The sequence below is a fragment of the Lithobates pipiens genome, unplaced genomic scaffold (assembly GCF_037356315.1).
Source record: "Lithobates pipiens isolate NorthernLeopardFrog02 unplaced genomic scaffold, aLitPip1_a1.2 Scaffold_13, whole genome shotgun sequence".
Classification (NCBI taxonomy): domain Eukaryota; kingdom Metazoa; phylum Chordata; class Amphibia; order Anura; family Ranidae; genus Lithobates; species Lithobates pipiens.
In genome coordinates, this window is record NW_027507718.1 from 449,018,943 (window position 1) to 449,033,021 (window position 14,079).

A 14,079-nucleotide genomic window follows, 5' to 3' on the forward strand; every position below is an offset into this window, starting at 1 on the left:
AGCATTAATAGATACATTTCAAGTCATATGTGTGAAACAGTTTATAAAGGATCTCTATAAAGATTTCAGCAAATATTTTTGAAATGATAAGGACGGTATACTAAGGGCTATGCACGGGCTTCATTAATTGCCTTTTTTTTTTTATAAATGATTGTGCTAATTGGTTATTTTGATTTTTCCTGTTCGTTTGTGGTGCTTGTATTGTTATAGTCAGGCTTTGTTTATTAAGGATTGTGTACCAGGACCATGTAAGCAGGGCAGTGGGTATATGGTGCACTGATATATTCTGTATTGGTTTTGTACAGGCTTATTAGTACAATTGATAGGGAAGTGCTTAGAATGGTTATAAAATGATTCAGTGAATAAAAAGTTCCAATGTTTGACAAGATGTGTTCAGAATGGCATCGGGGGTAATGTTCCTTTTCGGTAGATGTGAGATATAATTTTCAGTAGCTGACATTGAAGGAAATGTAGATTGTCTAAAGGTGATTTCTTAACCCCTTCATGTCTGTCAAAGTGTGACGTTCAATCCCCACACAGGCCTGGGAGATTAGCCCATTGAGACAATGACACAAAACAACAAAGTCTCTCCGAGCAAATCTAATCTTTATTCTTTGGTGTGAATATTTAAAGGGGGCTTTCAGAAAGTACCGCCCTTTGAACGTGTCATACAGATTATCCAATCATATACAAGTACAGCCTACAATAAAAGTGAAACTAGTAATTCCTCAAAATCATGTGCTTTCCAAGAAACGAAACAACTAAATAAGATAACAGTAACATGGGAAACGAAACTAGACTAGCAAAACTTAAGCATACATTTTGTGAGGTGGATGTTAGAGAGAGACACAAAATGGAAACCAAATTTCTTAAAGAATGAAAGCGGTTAAGCTAAATATCCCTTCAATCCCCTCTTAGATCATATAAGATGATCTCTACATTCTATGTTGTGTCTTAATACTTCTTTGGGATTGTGGCATTGATTGCCTGATGACTCTTCATGTATGTCATGTAGGATAGAACCTTATCGGGAGATTGAAGGCGTGCAACTATGCAAGTGCAACACTTAAAGCAGAGGTAAAGAATCAGAGCAAGGATAAATATCATAACAATAACAAGGACAATGTCTTTTAACCATGAAAATATACCTCCAAGCCCAAATCCTGCATTGGCAAATGGGCTCCATGTTTTAGCAATGTCTCTAGCTTCCTGCTGGAGCTGACTTCTAAGGGATTTCCCCTTTTATCATCCCCTACCACTCCCATGACAGGTACCAAGTATGCAAGGTAACACCATCCCTTAAAATGAAGGGGCACCCAGGGATAACACACTTTCCCACAACATACATAAATACTTTGTCCTAGTGCAAAAGGTCTCTTAGCGACAATGTACTTGTCCTGTGTCGTGATTATTGGTGCAATATTTCACCTACATTTTTAGGGAAAGAAGGAAAGTTATGCAAAGTACAGTTTAGCCCTGGGTCAGATACTTGAAACAGTGAGCAGGCATTCCCACATCTTGATGTTAAATATTGACCTGCTGCAGAAAGAAGGGTTAGTCTGTGTCTCATTCCCTAAATTAAAACTCCAATCAGGGGAATGACTTCTACCTGCTATTGGAAAGGTAACAAAGTTGTTTATGTACAGAGTGGATATGTTAGTCAGGAATACCGGAGGAGGAGTCTCCTTGAGAAAGGAGGAAATATTTAAAGGTACAGACAAAAGGGAAATTCAGGCAGTGCTAGGATGTAATTTGTTACATATCCTACATTCTTCATACCCTGATTTTTTCCCGAGCATAAGCATACTTAAATTTTAGCAAAAGCATCTTATCAGTAAAACTATCTCCAGTCTCTCTCTTGATTCTAACTTGTGTCACTGTAATGTTCTCTTGTGTGTTTGTGTGTGTGTTCCAAAAGATACTTTTAATTGCACCCAAATCTTCCGGTGGGTAGGAACACTGTCAGAGAGATCAGGATCAGGAGGCAAAATGCCTTGCCAGAAGTCTGTGGTGAAATAAGCGAGGTCATCTTCTCTGGCCGGACCTGCTTTCCCAGGAACTCCTCCTTCCTCTGCTTGGACTTCGGCTTGAGGGTCTCCTGTATCCAAGATCTCCTTCCAGCTCTTGGGGCTTTGGGCAACCTTTTTCACTCTGTTGGCATGGATTGAGGACTGGCAATTTTCCACTGGGATGGCTGTTCTGGTCACTGCAACCACTGTGGTAGGAGGTCCAAAGGGATACTCTTGCTTCTTACTTCTGTTCAGCTGTTGGGCCACCATGGTGTGTCCCACCTTAAAGAGGTGAGTAGCTTCCTGTGAAGAAAAAGGAGAGGTGCGAGCAACATTTCTCTCAACTGTATTGAATGTTTCAACCAATTTCCTTACATATTCTTCCTGTATTAAGTCTAAATCTACCTTTTCCATCATTAAAGGTGCTCTGGCCCATGGGGTGGGGAAAGTTAGACCCATCAAGACTTCAAAAGGTGAATACCCTGTTGTCTTGGAAGGGGTCATTCTTATTTCTGCCAGGACTGCTGAGAGGACCTTCTTCCAGTTGGCAAAGATTGCTCCTGTGGCCTTTCTTATTTTGTCTTTTTTTAATTGTTCTGTTCATTCTTTCTCTTATCCCTGAGCTTTGAGGGTGGTAGGGAATGTGAAACTTCCATTCTATCTTGAGAGTTTTTACCAAGTCCTGGCAGACCCTTGATACAAATGTAGGTCCATTGTCTGAGTTTATTTGAAGTGGGCATCCCCATCGAGGAATGATTTCCTGAATGAGGATCCTCACTACTGTTTGTGCATCTTCTTTTGTGGTTACAAAAAGTTCAACTCATCTTGAGAAAATGTTCACAATTACCAAAAGATATTTCTGTCTTTTGCCTAGTTTGGGCATGTGTGTGAAATCAATCTGCAAATGTGTAAAAGGAGTGTTTGGCCTTGTGTGGATTGCTCCTGATCCATGTGATGCATCTTGATACATAATCTTTAATCCTTCAGGAAAGTTCTGGAAAATAAAAATCTTTCTCCAATAGTTCACAAGTGGCCTTCCAGCCTCTGTGACCTATTCCATGGTACTGGGAAATAAAAAGTGATGCACTAGCTACTGGTATACATGGCTTCCCCTCTTTGCAGAGAAGTCCAGTCTTTGGATCTTTCTGCACACTTATTTTGTCCCAATCCCTGAGATCAGCTTCTTCTGCACATCCCTGCAAATCTGAAAGAACCTGATCAAAGAAGGGCAATTCTGGGGCTAGCATGGGCATTTAGATCTGTGCATTTTGTGAAATATCAGCTTGTTTAGCAGCTAAACCAGCCAGAGCATTTCTCTTGGCTATCTGTTTGTTGGCCTGTGTGTGCTCTGCAGTGCTGTGAAAGATAAATCAGACCTGGGTGATGTGTCTTGGTGAATGAGGTTTATGCAATCATGTTGTGGCACAACCTCATCCTGCTCTCCTTTTAATTCTAAAGGGCATTTAAGATTGGTGCTGGTCCTGCAGTGGGAGAAGCATATTTGATGTGCAATTTTGGATTAGACACCACGATCACCTCATAGCCGCTCAACCTCTGAGCAGACATGTGCTGTGTATGTACATTTTTCAATGGGATTGATACATTGTTGGTGGTGTGAAGTGTCGTGTCGTGCCCCAGAGAGAGTGAAAGAAGTGGTCATCTGAACCATCATCGCACAGGACACGAGAGCTCCGAGACACACAGGCATGCCCTGAACCTGCACCGGAACCATCTTTGAGGGAAAAAAAAAACAATAGGGCGCAACTTGCCTCCATGCTCCTGAGCGAGGACACCTGACAAAGTCTTACAATTTTCCCTTGCAAACAAATAAAACATTTTTCCATAATTAGGGAGGCTGAGCCCTGGAGCCATTACCATAGCATTTTTCAAATACACAAAAGCATTGCACATTTCATCTGACCATTTTATACAGTCTGGCATGTCTGAACCTATGGCTTGTCTCAGGAGATTGTCATAGTAGGAACAGTCAGGTATTCATTGGCGGCAGTAACCAATCATACCAAGAAAGGTAAGCATGTCTTTCTTAGTAAGTGGGCGGGGCAGACCCACAAGAACCATAGCTCTTTTGTGATTGACTTTCCTTTCTCCTTTTGAGAGTACACAACCAAGATATGCAACCATTTCCTGACACCATTGCAATAATTTCTTTGACACTTTGTGACCACTTTCAAAAAAACATTTCAAAAGATCCCTCCCATCCTCCAGGGCGGCCACCGAGTAGAACTGCAGATGAGGAGCCACATACTGCAGCAGGGATGAACAGTGTCCTGGTATCCAAGCTCTGAGAGTAGTTTGGAGGACAATGGGATAGACTGCAGAGGAGTCTACATAGCCCTGGGGCATTCTACACCATATATGTTCGTTAGAAAGCAAAGATTGGCTGTGTCTCCTCATCCACAGGGACGGAAATAAAAAAAGCATTCAATAAATCAATCACAGTAAAATACTCTGCATCCTGTGGTATGGCAGTATTGATGACACATCAGGCACTATTGGAGCAATCGGTACCATTAGGCTATTGATGGCCCTTAGGTCTTGTACAAACCTATAGTCACCATTTGCCTTTTTACTGGGTTAATGTTAATGTAGGGCGAGACAATTTCCCTCTTGGTTGTCTCTGTGTGTAACCCCCTCTTTGTCCTTGCCCCCTCCCTTTTATAAAAGTTACCCCTTTTATTTCCTGAGAAACCATTTTGATAATGTATCTGCACTGGTGTTTGCTTAAGGATGTCAAAACATCCTGCAGCATCCTTCGCTGTCAGAAATCTGTTATTGTGCTTGTAGCCCACTCTGATATTTACTGTGTGTCCTCATGTAATGAAGTCTTTCATGAAACTCTTATCTGGTTGTGGAATGTAAGGGGGAGGAGGGGGGCGCATGGTACATGCATAGAAAACATTGATTTAACCCTTAAATCCACCATCTCATGTCTCTGTTAAACCCATCGTGGACAATGTTGTGGCTAGGATGCTATAGGGAGCCTCGGTCCAGCCGGGGATCTCCACAGCATGTTTATTTTCATCCTTATTTTTCTTTCTAAACATTCTGACTTTTATTTCCTTTACTTTCTTATTTATTTATTTATTTATTTTTTGGCAAAATTCCAACAAGCACTCCTTATGGCCAGAGGTTCCCCTGATCACAAGCAAGCTTTGTGCATTATTACTTTTCTTATTTTTATAACCAAACAATTTTTATTTATATTTCAAATTTTTGGCAGCGTGCCAACGGGTTCAAACGGTAATTTCAATTGCTGTGGTACCAATGCCGCAAACAATTCCTCACTATCTATTTCGGTCAGTGAGATATTAGCACTTGAACCCTGTTGGCAAAAAGCCAAATATTAAAATTGTGCACCTGACTTCCCATGTGCAAGAGATGTCAGTAGCAAAAAGAATTATTCAAATAGCATGTTTTGATCAAAAGTTAGCCTCAGAGTATACTACCGACTATGCCAATTTATGCATTACCTTAAGAGAGTGTTATTAACACTGCTACTATGCTCACTATCTCATACATTAGAGTCAAAGCATTCATATGTAAATCATTAAGAGAAAACATAAATACATCACCGGATACTGTAGCATCGCTCTACGTTTCGGTTGGGGATCTTCCATCAATCACAAAAAGGAGCCGGGAGTTCACCGCACAACACGTCTGTCGCCTTTTATTTACGTACCCTTATAACACAGTGCAGTGGAAAGCATCGTCTTACCTTACAACGCTGACAAATTCCACACAAACAGTTAACAGATCATCTTATAAACTTCTACAGGCGATAGGAAGATAAGCAAAGAGAAGGGTTTTGTCCGTCACACTTTAGCAGACTTTTTCTTATAATTACAGTACTGTATAAATCATTTTCCTACGAACTTCTCAGAGTCCGTGAAAGCCCCCCCAGAGCTTTCTCCTTGTTCACACGGGAACAAGTGCTGCTTCTTAAAGCAGTCTTATTAAATGAACTTCTCGGAGTCCATTAAAGCCCACCCAAGGCTTCTCTACCTGTTCACACGGGAACAGGTGCTGCTTCTTAAAGCAGTCCTATTAAATGAACTTCTCAGAGTCCATTAAAGCCCACCCAAGGCTTTATCACTGTTAACTCAGAACAGCCTTTTTTACTGCTTCTCAGAGCAGTTAAACTTATGAACGAGGTCTGAAAACAACTTCTACATAAATTTTCAGGTTCAAAGAACGATTTCTGAATAGATGTCACAGTGAGAGATACATATATCAATTCAACTCACCATATAGACATATATTATAATCGACCACGGACGAGCCCCCAAACTGAAGGAAATGTAGATTGTCTAAAGGTGATTTCTTAACCCCTTCATGTCTGTCAAAGTGTGAAGTTCAATCCCCACACAGGCCTGGGAGATTAGCCCATTGAGACAATGACACAAAACAACAAAGTCTCTCCGAGCAAATCTAATCTTTATTCTTTGGTGTGAATATTTAAAGGGGGCTTTCAGAAAGTACCGCCCTTTGAACGTGTCATACAGATTATCCAATCATATACAAGTACAGCCTACAATAAAAGTGAAACTAGCAATTCCTCAAAATCATGTGCTTTCCAAGAAACGAAACAACTAAATAAGATAACAGTAACATGGGAAACGGAACTAGACTAGCAAAACTTAAGCATACATTTTGTGAGGTGGATGTTAGAGAGAGACACAAAATGGAAACCAAATTTCTTAAAGAATGAAAGCGGTTAAGCTAAATATCCCTTCAGACATCAACTCCTCGCTCCCATACCAATCACCAGCGTGTATGAAGTGATGAGGGAGCCTTTCTTGAGCTATTTCTGCTTGAATGGAACTTGAATGGAACTCTTTATGCTGCGTGCTATCCCTCACCAGCAGGTTCCTGTCCCTGACCAGCCACTTGTCCAAGGTGTGCCAAAATTATGTGGGTTCCCTTATTTAAAAGGCTCCCCAACCCAAATGGCCATCAAAGTCTCTTGAGTACTGCATCCAATCAGACAACTTTCCATTCTTTTTTTTTTTTCAATACATTTGTATTGAGAAGTTGATACAAAAAACATGTCAGTGTAAGTTGTAAGACATTACCTTTTTGGGACAACTGACCAATGCCCTTACAATTCCTCTTCCCATATAGTGATGGCACAAGGCTGCCTACAGATAGAAAGACTACCTGCACCTGCCTACAGCCTGTATATACAGTATATTAGTACAAACAGACTCTGGTGGCGTGGACGATAGTGTTTAAAGGAGTTTATCTACCACTCAGATTGTGGTGGTACCTCTTCAATTAAAGGCTGCATAGACAGAGGTTGGTAGAGCTAGATTTCTGCTATGGTAGGGACCTGAAATATGGCTAGAGAAAGATGTCCACTCCAGGTTTCCCAACTAGGGGTGGCACAGGTGGAGATTGAAAAGTTTTTGACACTTTGTCCATTTCGGACATTTTTTTTTCAAATCAGCTGAATTTTTGTTGAAGGTTTTTCAGTATACAAAGTATATGTATATCCCAGTTCCTCCCATTCTTCTTCACTTCCTAAACATTCCAGAATCACAAAATAAAACCAAACAGTGGTCAACAGGCTCACACCTTGAACATGGAGACCGTTCCTTCTATTTAATTGGAACCTGTGTCAATAAAAAAGCTGTATGAGTTTTTGAGTTGGGGAATGGATACCAAGGCTGGGACTGCAGAATATTGGAGCAGGGAAAGGTGAGTATAAGTGGGTTGGAGGGTAGACTTGACAGAATCGCTTTAACGTGGCCCTGTTCTTATACAAAAGTCACTAAGCCAAATGAAGAATGTAAATACTCACCTTTTCTGCCACTGAACACCACTCCGATCCTGGGAAATCATCTGCTGAAGTCTGCCTGAAAACCAGCACTTCCCAGTGTATCAATTGCATGGGTCTACCTCAGTTCTTACTGATTTCTCTCACTGGTTTGGTTTATGTCTGAGAGAGACATACAGACCAGGCTGGACAGAGAAGGCTAATACATTGTGGTAAAAACACACTTTTAGTTGGTAATGGAATTCCCACAGTCCCACAGGGAAGTTCATCACCAACTTAAAGCTTGTTTTGATCACTATGTATTAGCGGTCATATATTTCTGGTAAGCTCTGCCTGCTGCACCCAGGTAGCATGGTCTATTATAGCCTCTTCCTTGGGATCTGGAGGTTTTTGAACTTTTCCTGATTGCACATCTATACTGAACTTCTGAAAGATTTTTTTTCTGTCACTGGGATTATTTCCATCTTTATATATTTGGGACTGATGCTTAATTCAGCTAGTCCCTGAATATTTTATATTTATTTTATTTGTTTATAGGTATTTCATGCACATATTTTTTACGTATTTGCATTTTCATTTTGGGATTTGTGTACTTATATTGCTGTTTTTTTGTGCACAATTTGGAACATGCACATACCTTTTGAATATGTTCACTGCCTGTACTTAATTTTATTCACTCAATTAAACTTTTATTCAAATTAGTCAATTAATCAATTTAGTCAAAAGTTTTCATTTATCACTTAGCAGAGTGTATAAACAGAAAAAAATCAACATTGCCTCAATTCTCCTAGGTACACTTAAACACAGTTTTTAGGGCACTCAACAGGTAAGCTGTCCCAGCTATCTAGGAGACTATCTACAGTTCTACTATGGATGTAGGCTGTCCCAGTTGCTTCTTTTCTTTCAAGTAATCCCAGACAGATTCTATAATGTTATGATCAGGGCTCTGTGGAGGTCATACCAGGACTCCTTGTTCTTCTTTATGCTCAAGATAATTCATTATCACTTAGGCTGTATGTTTGGGGTAAACGTCCTACTACAGAAGGATGAATAAGTATCTACCTGTACTTTTCAGCATTGAGGAGACTATTAATTTTGACTAAATCCCCAAATTAATGTGCAGCTATGAAGCCCCAAACCGGCAAGGAACCTCCATCATGCTTCACTGTTGCCTGTAAACAATTATCCACATACTAATCTCTAGGCTTTGGTGACCAAACAGCCTTCTGTTACAGCCAAAAATAAAAAAATTGACTTTATCAATACAGTCCACTTTTTCAATTTTTTTGCACACCAGCTCTTTTGGTGCATAGGCAAGTCTCTTGACCTTGTTTCCATTTCAGTGGTGCTGATGGTGCCACTGGATATCTTTCAGTTGTTAAGGGAAGTGAGCATGTTGTCCACTAAGTGGTTTACTGCATTTTTGGTCCTCAACGATGCCTGTTTTTTTGTAGTTCTGCAGAACAGCACATATGGAAGTACCCATTTTTTTTTTTTTATTTATGGTTGAACTGGATGGACTTGTGCCCTTTTTCAACCTGACTAACTATGTAACTATCTTTCTTGAATTTTCTGCCTTTGAGGGACCTTGTTGATGCAGTAAGACCACTGTGTGTTCTGTTCATGTGCTCAGCCTTTGTGTAATCTTTTTTACATTAAAATGTCATCAGTGATCTCAAATTGTTACAAGAGCATGGCTTTTTCTCACTCAGTTTCATTCCTACTGCACAGATCTACTCTCTAGACCCAAGCTCCAGCCCTGGGCTGAGGCACACAGCTTTCTCAACAGCCACCCTCACTCCCCAGAGAGAGGGTAGGCAGAGAACCTACTCCAGCCACAAAGAGAACTACAAAAGGACCCTTCGAAAACACTACATCCCTGTTTTGTCCACGCTAGGACCAACCCACCAGAGGCTCACCAAGTTTTTAACTAGCCTACCTGAAAGAGTAACTGGCAGGTAATGTCATAGAGATCACCCCTCATGCTCTGCATGACAAAACACAAAAAGAAACGTAAAACAAACCACAGCAAGACTAAAGAAAACACACACTAGGCACTTTAAATACCTTTCTTTTCGCTTCACTTTAGTGCCAGTGCAAGACATAAATTCCGACATAACCCGCAAAACTCCTTCACCATGACCAGAAGCATTTACTTCATATAGATTTCTTTGGCAACCGTTTACCAACCTGCTATCTGACCAGTGGCAAGAGATTGACTTTGATTGACTTTGATTCCACAGCCTGAAGAGGGAAATCATCTGAAACATAAAAGTGTACACCTTTGAATTTGAATCTAGGAGAACTGGACCCTTGCTAGGCAGCTTTATAACTGGAAAAGTAATAATCCTAGGTCACATTAACCACTTTGCCTGTGAAAAATATATCTGTACAAAATTGCTAAGTCAGAGTCCTACATTCAAAGAGTCTAATGTGTGCTCTTAATATGTGGCAAATCAGAAAACTCTGTCAGAATCCATATACAAAAGTACTTCTAATTGATTGCTCATTATGATTACATATTATGCTCTTTTAACTGTGGGACCACAGCTGTGCAAATCAGCTGAACTGTAATTTCACACATGCAGAAAACATGTATGTGCAAGCATATATCAAATCACATGACCGAGTGATCCAAGTATCAGGAGTTTTCGGGAGATGTGGAACATTTTGAGAGACTTTATGCAACTGCTGGGAGACCAGGAGAGAAGCCTAAAATATCAGGTGACTGCTGTGTTTCCCAAGAGACTTGACATCATGGGATTGATTTACTAAAGGAGAATAGGCTGTTTAATTTGCAAGGGAATATTTCCATCTTATGCTAGTAAAAAAAACAGTTTTCCCACATGATTTGGTATTTTTTGCAAAGTGAATTGTCCCACATTCTTTAAGCTTAGGGAAAATCCCTTTGCAAAGTAAACAGGCTATTTGTCTTTAGTACAGTATATTAGCCCCAAAGTGCCTGGCACTAACATGCTGGTTGTTAGATGATATGATCATAAAAATCCTAATGTCTAAACAGTAGTCTTTATTCTCTGAAAGGTTGAAGCCCAATTTACTAAACTATATTTGATCACTCACAGCTTTGATTGATGAGTGTACATTTCAGAGGAACAGTAAGGGTATTGTGATTGCTGGCTGAGCATACAGTAGATCCATATGCCCATGGAAACATACACGATCAGCTTGTATATATACAGTTAAATTGAGGTGGTAAGGATTTGCAACTACCAGTATACCATAAACATGGACCACATAATTGATTAGAATTCTTTTATATCCATTTGATGACCATTGTATAGTGTCTGATCCGTTTTACAGTTTACTATTAATCTCCACATAAAGCAGTATAAGGAGACTACGAAATGCATTGATTTAAGCCTACCCTATTCCCACTGGGAAACAACATTGGGGTAATCTTTTGATATATTTATATATGAGTGGCTATAAAAAAAATCTATATTTTTGGATGCATATAATGCACTTTTTGGTTAAGTCCTATTGGCAGATAGCATGTGTAATTTTATTTGTGTTCTTTTTTTAATGCACAATAAAAAAAAATTGTGAAGAATAATACCTGGCTATGTGTTTTACTTCAAATGACAATTTGGGGGTAAGCAGTTACATTTAAAAAAATACAAAGCAAAATAACAAGGGACACCAACATAGTAGTATCTTTGATCTTAAAAACTACAGGGTAATGGTGTTGTGGTAACTTGCATCAAAAGAAAAAAATAACAAGCATAATAATATTATTCTTGATATCACTAGAAAAAAAAAGCCTTTAAAAATGAGTTTGCAATAACTAATAATAATTAGTTTGCTCGTTTGGCTTTTTTTCACTCCTGTGACCTGTTTTCAGCAGAGAGAGGGCTGAAGTCTGCTCTCTGCTGATGTCATGTATATCAGTCCAGGCACCGCATCATCGAGACAATGGAAGTCTGGATCCACTAGGTGCCTGGACTGACACCTGTCTCAGCCTCTCAGCGAGCCGCTGAGAGCCTGAGATGGCCTGCTCTGCCCCCTCTAATGAGCACAGAGGGGGTGAGCAGAGAGCTGTGACTGACAGTCTGCAGACCTCTGCTCATGGAGCTCTGAAACCCGAGTGATTGACAGTGTTCGATCACTCAGTTTTCAGTGTAGAGGTGCCGAGTACAGATACAGCATCGGACCAATGCTGCATCCACCTAGGTAAGTATAAATATAGAAACAAAATCACCCATACTTCTCTTTTAAGTTCAGATTTTTTCTTTCACTGACCAATCACATGCTGAGGAGGGTCCAGATACCAGGGCTCAGAGGAAATGGGTTGAACGATGATGTGAGTTGACCGAGGACATCTAGTGGCAGAATTAAAGTACTGTGGGGGCATCTATAAATTCATTGTGAACAAAAGCTGGTTTTGTTTAATTTATATTTTATTTGTCTATTTTTTTTTTTAGCTTATTTTTGCCTGGAATGCTGCTTTAACATTTAGCTTAACCCCCCTGCAAACCCTGCCAATAACATGTTGGGCTCTCTTTCACACTGTGCATTGCATTAACATGCTGTGTTTTTTGTGGGCTGGCAGTGCACCTCAATGCACAGTGCAGTATGGAATATTGCATTGGGGTGCTATTTAAAACAAATGGTACCATTCCCAACACATAGCCAGAAACTGCAGGGCTTAATCAGGAGAAGGACCATAAATAGTACAATTATATATAGTATAAAATCAGATCAGGAGTTGTTACTTGCTTGGCTGTGCAGTATGACAGTGAGGTGTCAATTATGATACTAACTGGATAAAATTAAAGTTGAGGCAATTCACAACAACCTAACTAAGCTTAAATCTACTCCCACCCTCATGCTAAGCCTATTCTATCTACCCTATAAAAGGAAAGATGTTTATACTTACCTAGTCCGAAGACAAGATGGTCCGGTCACATGAGCTCTCCAGTGTACTGAGAGGACGCAGACAGTTGATGCAGAACCTTGACGATGATGTCACCCACAGACTTACAATGGGGCATCTGTTGTTGGCGGACCCTTCTCTACACTGAAGCCAGTACTGGGACCTGATCATGTGACTGGACCAGAGTGACTTCAGAATAGGTAAGTATAGGCATCTTTCCTTTTGCAGGGTACATAGAATAAGCTTAGAATGGGAGTGGGAGTAAATTGAAGTTTAGTTTTTGACTTGCTTTCCAATTTAAGGCAATTTAAAAAATATATTGTAAAGAATGGAGAAGGATTAAAACAGGCTTTTATTGTTGTCTGTGCCCTTGCTGGGGAGATTCAGTCTCTCTAATTGTTCTTTTTACCATTACCAGTAAGATTGAAAATGAAAGAAAATCACACATTTTGGATTGTCAACAGAACAGGAAATCTTCCACTGTGTTCTGGTGACCCTGGAGACAACCAGGGATGTCATCATTTTGGAGGGATTTTCTCTCAGTTCCTATTTTGCCTATGACACAGGAAGTGAAGGGAAATCTCCCCAATGGTATACAGGTAGCAAAAATAGAATTGACAAGGGCCATAACAATCCCTTACTCTATCCAAAACGAATAAATAAAAAAAAAGTCTGGCTTTAGATCTATTTTAAAATCCTTTGAAAAAAAATTTCACATATATGTATTTCAACTGTGTGTTTAACTACGTTCCTGGAGTTCCACTGTAGACTGGTGTAATAGAGGGCAATTGTTTTTTGTAATTCAGTTTTTACTTATTTGGCTTGACATGCATTTAATTACACCCTTTTGACATAATTTTATTATAAAATATTCCATAATTATGTGGAAAAACATAAATGCATTTACTAAATTTAGAGCAAATTAAAATGGAAACAGGTAATGAAGTAATGAAGGCAATGTTAACAGGTAATGAAGTGTGGCATGGTTACAATGGCCCTCTGTACTGGTGTGAATATTATCCTAAGGCGATATTAAAACCTTGTTTAAAAAAAAAATAACAACCATGTTATACTTACCTGCTCTGTGCAGTGGTTTTGCACAGAACAGCCCGGAAACTCCTACTCTTGGGTGGCATGCCGGCGCTCCTGGCTCCTCCCTCCTGCCAGGTGCTCTCAAAGCAAGCAGCTTGCTCTGGGGGCACCCAAACAGGACCCCTGTTCACACACAGAGCTGCGACTTGGCCCTGCCCCTCCCGAAAAGCCAATCAGCAGTGCAGGTCCCCTGAGAGACAAGGCTCTTGTGGATATCACTGGATTAAGAGTGTCCTAAAGAACGATTTTAGGGACATAGAAGCTAAATTGAGGAAAAGCACCTCCAA

The 14,079-nt window shown here is 40.0% G+C and overlaps 1 protein-coding gene across 1 annotated transcript in view; it reads left to right on the plus strand.

The window, feature by feature from the left end:
* Window positions 1–14,079, plus strand: part of FGFBP2 (fibroblast growth factor binding protein 2) — a 41,706-nt gene that overhangs the window by 24,338 nt on the left and 3,289 nt on the right. The gene's annotated exons all lie outside the window — the stretch shown is intronic.